This window comes from Chrysochloris asiatica, unplaced genomic scaffold (assembly GCF_000296735.1).
Source record: "Chrysochloris asiatica unplaced genomic scaffold, ChrAsi1.0 scaffold00217, whole genome shotgun sequence".
Classification (NCBI taxonomy): domain Eukaryota; kingdom Metazoa; phylum Chordata; class Mammalia; order Afrosoricida; family Chrysochloridae; genus Chrysochloris; species Chrysochloris asiatica.
Genome location: NW_006408735.1, coordinates 588,040 through 597,006, shown reverse-complemented (window position 1 = coordinate 597,006; position 8,967 = coordinate 588,040).

Genomic DNA, 8,967 nt, shown 5'->3' with positions numbered 1-8,967 from the left:
AGATGTTTTGTAGCAAGGAAGGGAGTTATTAACTCTCCAGTCTAGGAGCGGAGGTCCTTGAGACCATCAACGGAGAAGAGCTGAGAGCGGGACCCTACCCAGAGAAGCAGCGAGGCCCGAGATGGCGGCAGAGATGATGAAGTGGAGTGATGAAGCGGATGGGGACTTTGGATCCAGAGAGGGAGAGGGACTGGGTTCTGAAGAAAGGAGGAGGACGGGTTTATAGGGCATACCCTTTGGTCGGTTGATGATGCATGGAGGGGATTGGAACCATGGCAATGAGACGATATACGATGGAATGAATGTAAAACTAAAGTTCTCTCATGTAAAATATCATATAATTCACAATAAAACATGAAAAAAAAAAAATGGAGTGACCCTTTGGACCCGGGGGTCTCTGAACTGTGAAGCTCCTAGATCTAGGGAAAGACTGATGTTAAGATACATGAAGATCTCCAAGGAATTCTGGACTTACAGATTCTGAAAGGAGACAAGGATCTTTTTCCAAAGCTGGTGCTTTAAGTTTAGACTTCTAGTCTCCTGAATTGTGAAAGATTAAATTTCCATTGGTTAAAGCTATACACTTATGGCATTTATCTTACATCAACATATATAGCTAAAACAGAATTTGGTATCAGGAGTTGGGTACAACTCTAACAGATACTTATTATGTGAAAGAGCCTTCAGAACTGGATAATGCGTGAAAACTAGAAGAACACTAAAGTGCCTAATAGTAAAATCCTGAAATGACTGTAAAAGACTGTTGATGGAGTCATGTGTGTCAACGGCAATTCTGATGAGAGCTCTGATGTAAGTGATGGCATAGATGGGGAAAAGCTTTGGCAGAGAAAGTACAGCAGCAGAAACAGGAGATTAACATAAGACAATATGAGAACTGAGCCATGGAGTGAGATAATGGAGTACCTTCATGCAGGGACTGCCAGGCAGAGTGGAGTGCCTCTGGGCATCTGTTGCCAGTTAGGCTTTCTGACCCATGGAGCTTGAGATTTGAGTGCCTTCAGACCAAGTGTTACTGGTGACATAGGGTGCTCATGGGAACTTTCCAGTAGAGCTAAAAAGCTTTGTAACACTTGCTTCAGCAGAGCCAAAGCAAGGCTATCCTTTTCTAGAGACCATGGAAACAGGAAGTAGAAACAAGTGATGAGATGCATGGAAGCAGAGCTGCCACAGCCTCAGAAGATAGGGCCATGATCTCTGGGCTTTCAAAGAGTGGAACCATGACCTTTGGGCTACTGAGGGTGGGCCCACAGTTTCCTAAATTTCAGAGCCAGACTTCTTTACCAACTTGGTTGTAACATATAAGTCTGCCGTTATGATGTAGCCTCTGCCCAAAGCTGAGGAGGCAAGCTGCTATTCCCAAGGGGGAAGAAGAATGGTGCCTGCCTGGGGCCGAAGGGGTGGGATCACCACTCAGAGAGACTAGTAAAATAGAACTGCCGATAGTTAAGGGAGAAGTGTTGCCTTTCTCGTGGGTCTGGAGGGCAGAACTGAAGCCAGGACTGATGTGTCTCTACCAGAATCCAGAATGCATGACAAGAACTCAGAGCCTGGAGGTCAGGACCATTGCTTAGTGTGGCACTATGGCATAAAGCACTGGACTACAAGGTCAGTTTGAACCACAAGGTTTATGGTTCAATCTCACTAGCCACTCCTTGAAAACCCTAAACAGTGTCGCTATGAGTCAGAACCAATGTGACGGCACTTAACAACAATACCAACACAATACCTATCAACAAGGAGCTCTGGTAGCATAGTGGGTTGCCTATTGGGCTGCTAACCACAAGGTCAGCAGTTTGAATCTACCAGCTACTCCACAGGAGAAGTATTAGAGTTTCTGCTTCCATAATAATTTACAGCCTTGGAGGTTGTTATGAGTTGGAACCAACTTGTCAGTATACCACCATCACCATACTTATTAATGAATTCCTGGTGTGGTGCTGTAGGACAATCACTGCATTGCTAGTTGCAAAGTTGGAAGTTAAAACCCACCAGTCTCTCTTCAGATACTCTATACAGGGAGGCTATGCGTCGGAACCAACTCAACAGCACTTAATAGCAGCAACATACATATCAATATAATTGAATCTCAAAAAGGATAAATTTGAACTAGAAACATTCAAAACATACTCTGATACATTTAATTCAATTCCTTGTAGCTAAGTGAGAGAGCCAAAATTATACAACACATCTTGTAGTATAGTTGAAATAAAAGCAATGCAATGACGAATTCAAAAAATAGGATATGGTGATTCCTAGAGGGAGCGAAGCCAAAAGTTTAAAGTGAAGCACACAGGAATTTGTTAACAGTTTGTTTAATGTTCTCTTTTTAAGGTGTTCTTTAGGCATACTGGTATGTGTTTGAATATGGACCTTTAAGCTAAACTTACAATTACAATTTTTGTATATTTCAAAATAATTTTTAAACCACAAAAATAACAAATAAAACTACAGAACATAAACAATAGTACCTAATGAGAGTGCCTTATCACATTCCCTTTGTAGTCAATCTTTGAGTCCACACTAAAAGTGACAAAAAGAAAACTATCCCCAGTCCTTTTCTTCTATCTCTCCCAGGAGGTGAAATATAAGTTACCAGAGAGAGATTTCCCAGACATGAACTCTTTTTCTCCACCTAAGAAGGAGTTCCTGATGATGAGGCTTATATTTTCTCTCTAATATCTAAGAACTGGCTATGTAACACTTGTAAAGAACAATTTTATTCCTTCAGCCCTGGTGTAGTACGGTAGGACAAGTGCTGAGCATAGCTAAGTGAGAGGTTGGTAGTTCAAACCCAACAGCTATTCCTTGAAAACCGTATACAGAGTCACTATGATTTGAATCCATTTGCTTGCACTTAACAACAAGCATTAGCACCATCTGACCCAGAGGGAACCTTTGGCATGAAGGTGATATATAATGATTCAGTTTGATGGGAAGTATGGGCTGGTTTCCTGACCTAACTTTAGAGATGCCTTTCTCATTCTTAGAATCACTGAGCTCTTTCAAGTTTCTAGACTTTACAGATGTGAAGGTAGCCCCTCTTTCTCGAATCCCCAGCTGTGTTAGAACAATATTGTAACATGAATAATTTGCTGTGGAATTAACATGGCTTTCTAGCTTTGTTTTGTTTTTCTGTACCTTCCTGATTATTGGTTGCCTAAGATCCCTGGTGTGACACTGCAGGATAAGCACTGGACTGGTAACTGCAAGTTCAGCAGTTCAAACTCATCAGTCACTCTTGGAATCCCTATACTGTGTCGCTAGGATTGAGAACCTGCTCGACATCACACAACAAAAAGAGACAAAATTGAATATAGGCTCTTATGGTACAAGTCAAACTCATTTCCAAGGTCTTCAAACTAATTGTCACTGATTCAACTATAACTCCAGTGTCAGAGTAGCACTGTGCTTATAGGGATTTCAAAGACTGACTTTTTAAAAGTAGATCACTGGCCCTTTCTTCCAAGCTGCTTCTATGGTACTTGAACGTCCAACCTTTTGATTAGCATTCACGAACCTTCCCCATTCATATCACCCAGAGATTTATCCTGAGGTCAAGCAGGTCATAGTCCACATTACTATTTATGTGTGTTCTTCTTGTTGCTCGTGCCATTGAATCTACTGTATAGTTTTCCAGGAGTGGTTGGTGGGCTTAAACCACCAACCTTGCAATTAGAATCCAGTGCTTAGCCTACAGGACTTGCTAACATGATAAGTTTCTTTTCTTACTAATATATAATATTTTTGTATATTTTGTGCATTGTTGTTGTTAAGTGCCATTGAGTCGATTCTGACCCATAGTGACCCTGTATAGGGTTTCCAAGGAGCAGCTAGTGAGTTTGAACGGCCAACCTTGCAGCTTGAACCGCTTTGCAATCTGGCACATTAACCCACAGCGCCACACCAGGACTCCCATTTTGGACATTAGGACTTTTACAATAATATATATTATAAATATTTCCCTTTATTTATAGTTTTCTTATGGAATATTTTATCATAAAAATTGCTTGATCTTCATATTGTTATATATGGTGGTGCTATTGTTTGATGCTGTGAAGTCAGTTCCTATTCACAGTGACCCTATGCACAACATAATGAAACACTGCTCAGTTCTGACCATGCTTACAATAATTTCCGTGTTTTATGTCCTTTGATCTCTATTATTATTCCCATGGGCATTGATCGTATACCCAAGTAAAATGAAATGTTTGACAACTTCAATTGTTTCTCCACTTATCATTTCCAATTGTGAGGATTACTGTTTTCTCTGTGTCGAGTTGTAATTGACACTGAAGACTGTAGTCATTAATCTTCATCAGGAAGTAGTTCAAGTTGTATTCACTTTCAGCAAGCATATCACAGGATGTTAGTGAATCTTCTTACAATCTTAATGCCTTTTTTTTTTTTCCCAATTATTTGCTTAGTATACAGATTGAAAAAATGTTTAGAAAGGATACAATCTTATACATTCCTTTCCTAAATTTAAACTATGTGGAATTCCTTGATCAAATGAGTACAATGAAGTGTTTTGGAATTTTCATTCTCTGAAATGCTATCCATAATATATCATGATCCATACAATCAAATGTTCTTTTTTTGCAGAATGAAAAACACAAGTAAACATCTTCTGGTAGTCTGTACTTTACCAAAATCTATCTGACATTAACAATGCTGGCAATCATTTCACATTGTCTTCTCGACTTGACTTGAATTTCTGAAGTTTTCTATAGATATGCTGCTATAACTCTTCAAAAAAAATTTACTTGCACATAAATTTTTAGTACTGTTGTTTGATAATTTCTGTATTCTTTTGGATCATCTTTTTTGATACTGACTCAAATATAGATTTCTTCCAATTGGCCCGGTAGCTGCCTTCCAAATGTTTTGGCATAGACCAGCAAGTGCTTTCAGTGTTACATCTGTTTGTTGAAACATCTCAATTGCTTTTCATCAATTCCTGGATCCTTGGTTGTTGTTGTTTTTTTGCCAATACTTTCAGTGCAGCTTGGACATCTTGCATCATTCAATATTTTCCTCCTGGAATCCTTTAATATTGGAAAATTAAAGGCTGAATTTTTTTTCTTTAAAATAGTTTTTTTCAATTTGAGAAATGCTGAGTATATTCTTCCCTTCAGGTTTTCTAACTTCAAGTCTTTACACATTTCATCATAATACTTTACTTTGTCTTCTCAAGTCACTTGGATACCCCCAGTTCCACTGTTTTACTTCACTATTTATCCAATTTTCTTTGCATTAAAGAGAAAGATTCAGAGTCTCTTCTGACATCTGTTTCAGGCTTTTTTTTTTCTTTCCTGTCTTTTTAATGACGTTTTTACATGCATAATTTCCATAATGTCATCCCACAACCATTCTGGTGTTTGTTCATTAGTGTTCAATGTGCTGTTTTTCTTAAATAGATTATGATTTGGAATTTAACAAAAAAAAGTTATTATATTAGATTTTAGAAGAATACTTAATTCTTTCTTGTAAATTAAATAAAAATATTGAATAAAATTCATCATACTACATATCTAAGATAACAATGTGAATATTTTGATTCATCAACTCTCATAAAAATGTGAGAAGATAAGCATATATGCTTATATATGCATTTTCACATGTATATTCATCCTTTTTAAAAGCAAAACCAAAAATTTAAACTTTTTCCACTGATTCTATTTCTACTCATAGCCACCATATAGGACAGAGTAGAACTGCACTATAGGTTTTCTAATGCTGGAATATCTATAGAAGTTGTTACTTCTTTCAGCCATGGGACCACAAGAGGATCCAAACTACCAACATTTTGGTAAGCAGTTGTGCACTTGAGTACTGCATCAAGTGTGTAATGTGTATATTACTCTCATACAGTGTTATGATCCTTAACCATTAAATATTTACTCATTCACACTATCAACATGTTTTTTTGCTTTTGAATAATATATCATCACTTCATTGTTGTTTAGTACCATTGAGGTAATTCCAAATGATAGCATCCCTGTATAGGGTTTTCAAGGAGCAGATTTTTGGTTTGAACTGCCAATCTTGTGGTTTACAGTCCATTGCTGATCAAACGATGTATTGTGTTAAGCAAATCTACTGCACAAGACCTTTTTAAAGTGTTGCAGAACAAAGATGTCACCTTGAGGACATTGATGCGTGATCCAAGCCATTGTATTTTGAATAATGTCATATGCATGAGAAAGCTGAACAGTGAATAAGGAAAAAATAGAAGAATTGATGCTTTTGAGTTATGGTATTGGAGGAGAATATTGAAAATGCCATGGGCTGCCAAAAGAACCAACAGATCTGTGTTGGAAGAAATGCAACCAGAGTGCTCCTTAGAGGCCAGGATGGCCAAACTTCATCTCTTATACTTCAGACATATTGTCAGGAGGGACCAGTCCTTAGAGAAGGAGATCATGTTTGGTAGGATGGAAGGTCAGAGAAAAAGAGGAAGACCCCCCAGCGAGATGGATTGGCAAAGTGGCAGCATCAATGGGATCAAGTGTGGCAACAATTGTGAGGTTGGCCCAGGCCTGGGCAGTGTTTCGTTCTGCTGTGCATAGGGTCTCTATGGATTGGTACCAACTTGATGGCACCTAACAACAATAACAATCCTTTATACTGCAATTTCTATAGCAAATGTGTTTTTTGTTTTTTGTTTTTAAAGGGAGATGGAGAGAGAAAGGAAGCAAAAGAAAGAAAATAAAGATGGAAAAAAATAGAGAAAATAGGATTCCATCTGCCTAAAAATATTAAGAACAGGGCAGTCAACTATCAGCTGCCTCGAACTTGAGTCTTAAAAGCAATGACAGTGAAGTGGAGAAAGGATGAAACGACTTCCAAATATATTTGATGAACTGAGGATTGGGCAATATTCTTTCTGGAAGGCATATATGAGTCTCTGCCTTTCTCAACCATTTTCCATTAGTCTTTTGAATTGGTGGAACTTTCTTCAAAATCTTAGATCCAGGGAGCTCTTGGTAAATTAAATTTTAAAGGCTTATCATTTTTTAGAATTCACTCTTCTGTCTATCTTTCTACTTATAGGGAATGGTGGTGGTGGTTATGTGCCGTGGAGTTGCTTCCGACTCATATGGGAGCAGAAAGCCTCATCTTTTCCCGCGAAACAGCTGGTAGTTTCAAACTGCTGACCTTGTGGTTTGCAGCCCAATTCATAACCACTATGCTACCAGAGCTCCATACTTATAGGGAGAGAGGAATAGAAATAAGAAATTGTGACTGTTAACTATTTTTCTCAATAAAGTTATGCCAAAATTCGTGCATACCTTTCCCAAAAAGATCAATCTCACATAACTACTATAAATGGAGGATGCAGTAATTGCAAAGCCCCAATGAGAAACCTTGGTCCAAAAATCCTATTAGTTTGCTTTCACTGATCATGCAGAATGACGTGTAGTTGAATGTTACCTAGGCTGTCCTATAAAATCTCTAGAATACTTCTCCTCTTTGAGGGAATAAAACATTTGTGGGCAAAATCCTTTTTCTAATGTCCCATAAAATGTGAAGATACAGTTAACCTAGAATTTTGAAAGAATTCATTACATAAAAGGAGCCCTGAAACCAATATGGTAACATCTACAAATTGTTAAATAGTGTTATGAAAATAAAATAAAATTCATAGAAAAATATTTTTGTTTTAGCTCCATCAATCTTGCATCTTAAAATGTGTTGTTAACATATCAACCCTCAACCCATAAGCAACAGAATGAAATGCTTTCTGGTCCTGCACCATCTCCAAGATCAACTAGGGACCAGACCATTATCATGCATATGATTTTCATTGACTGAGTTTTGGAAGTAAATCACCAGGATTTTCTCCCTACCTCATCTTAATCTGGAAATTCTATTGAAATGTATTCAGTATCATAGCAACACACAGGCTCCACTTTCAGAAAGGTGGTGGCAAGAATCATATTTAAGCCTGGATAATTAAGTCTGATCTACAGAAGGAAGCTACTTCTGACTTTGGCATTTTCCTAAACAATCATGGAATAAGAGGTTAGCAGATTCCATACCTCAAAGAATTTATAGAACTGAGATTCCCAACTCACATTCCTGAGATTTGTAGCTCCAGAGTAGTAGATTCTAAATGAATTGATGGGAATCTAAGAACTTCTTCTTCATGCTTTCTTTAACTGTCCATTCTCTTTTTGACATTGGAAGCAAAATATTGACTTGTCTTGAGGTCTGGTGGGAGCTGGACAGAAATTGGCACAAATGTCTGGGCAGAGAAAAATTATAGGCATTTGGTCATCTTCCCTTATTTTGACCCACAACTTCTTTGTTGAAAGAGATAGTACTGCGGTGAGGTATAGCTTGAAAGCTGTATCTTCCAGCCTCAGTTTTGTAACAGACAATTCACAAGAACTAAAGTTTTATTTGCTTGCCTCAAGCATTTAGATGCCATCTAAGTGTCAGGCAAAAACAAGTTAAAAAGCCTGACAGTAGGAGACAAGCTTTTTGTATTTGTAACAGAAAGCGGAAAATAGAAATTGGCATAAATTTATGGTCAACATACTACTGAATTTTTCTCAATGCCTGAAAATCAAAAAGATGACAAGGCAAATTCAGAGGTGCTTATTGCAAGTATTATAATTGTGCCCCATCCAAACATCTGACATTTATTTTTTTTGGTAACTTTATCATCTATCAGCTCAAAAACACATATCAAGCTCATAAATCTATTAGTTTACACATTATGGCAGTACATGAAACTTACAACTTCACCTTCCTTGCTCTTACTGAAAATTGCTGTATGTTGTTGTTGTTGTCAGGTGCCATTGAGTCGGAACCGACTCATAGCGACCCCATGCACAGCAGAACGAAACAATGCCCGATCCTGGGCCAACCTCACCACCGCTGCCACACTTCAGTCCATCAATGATGCCACCTGGCCAATCCATCTCATTAGGGGTCTTC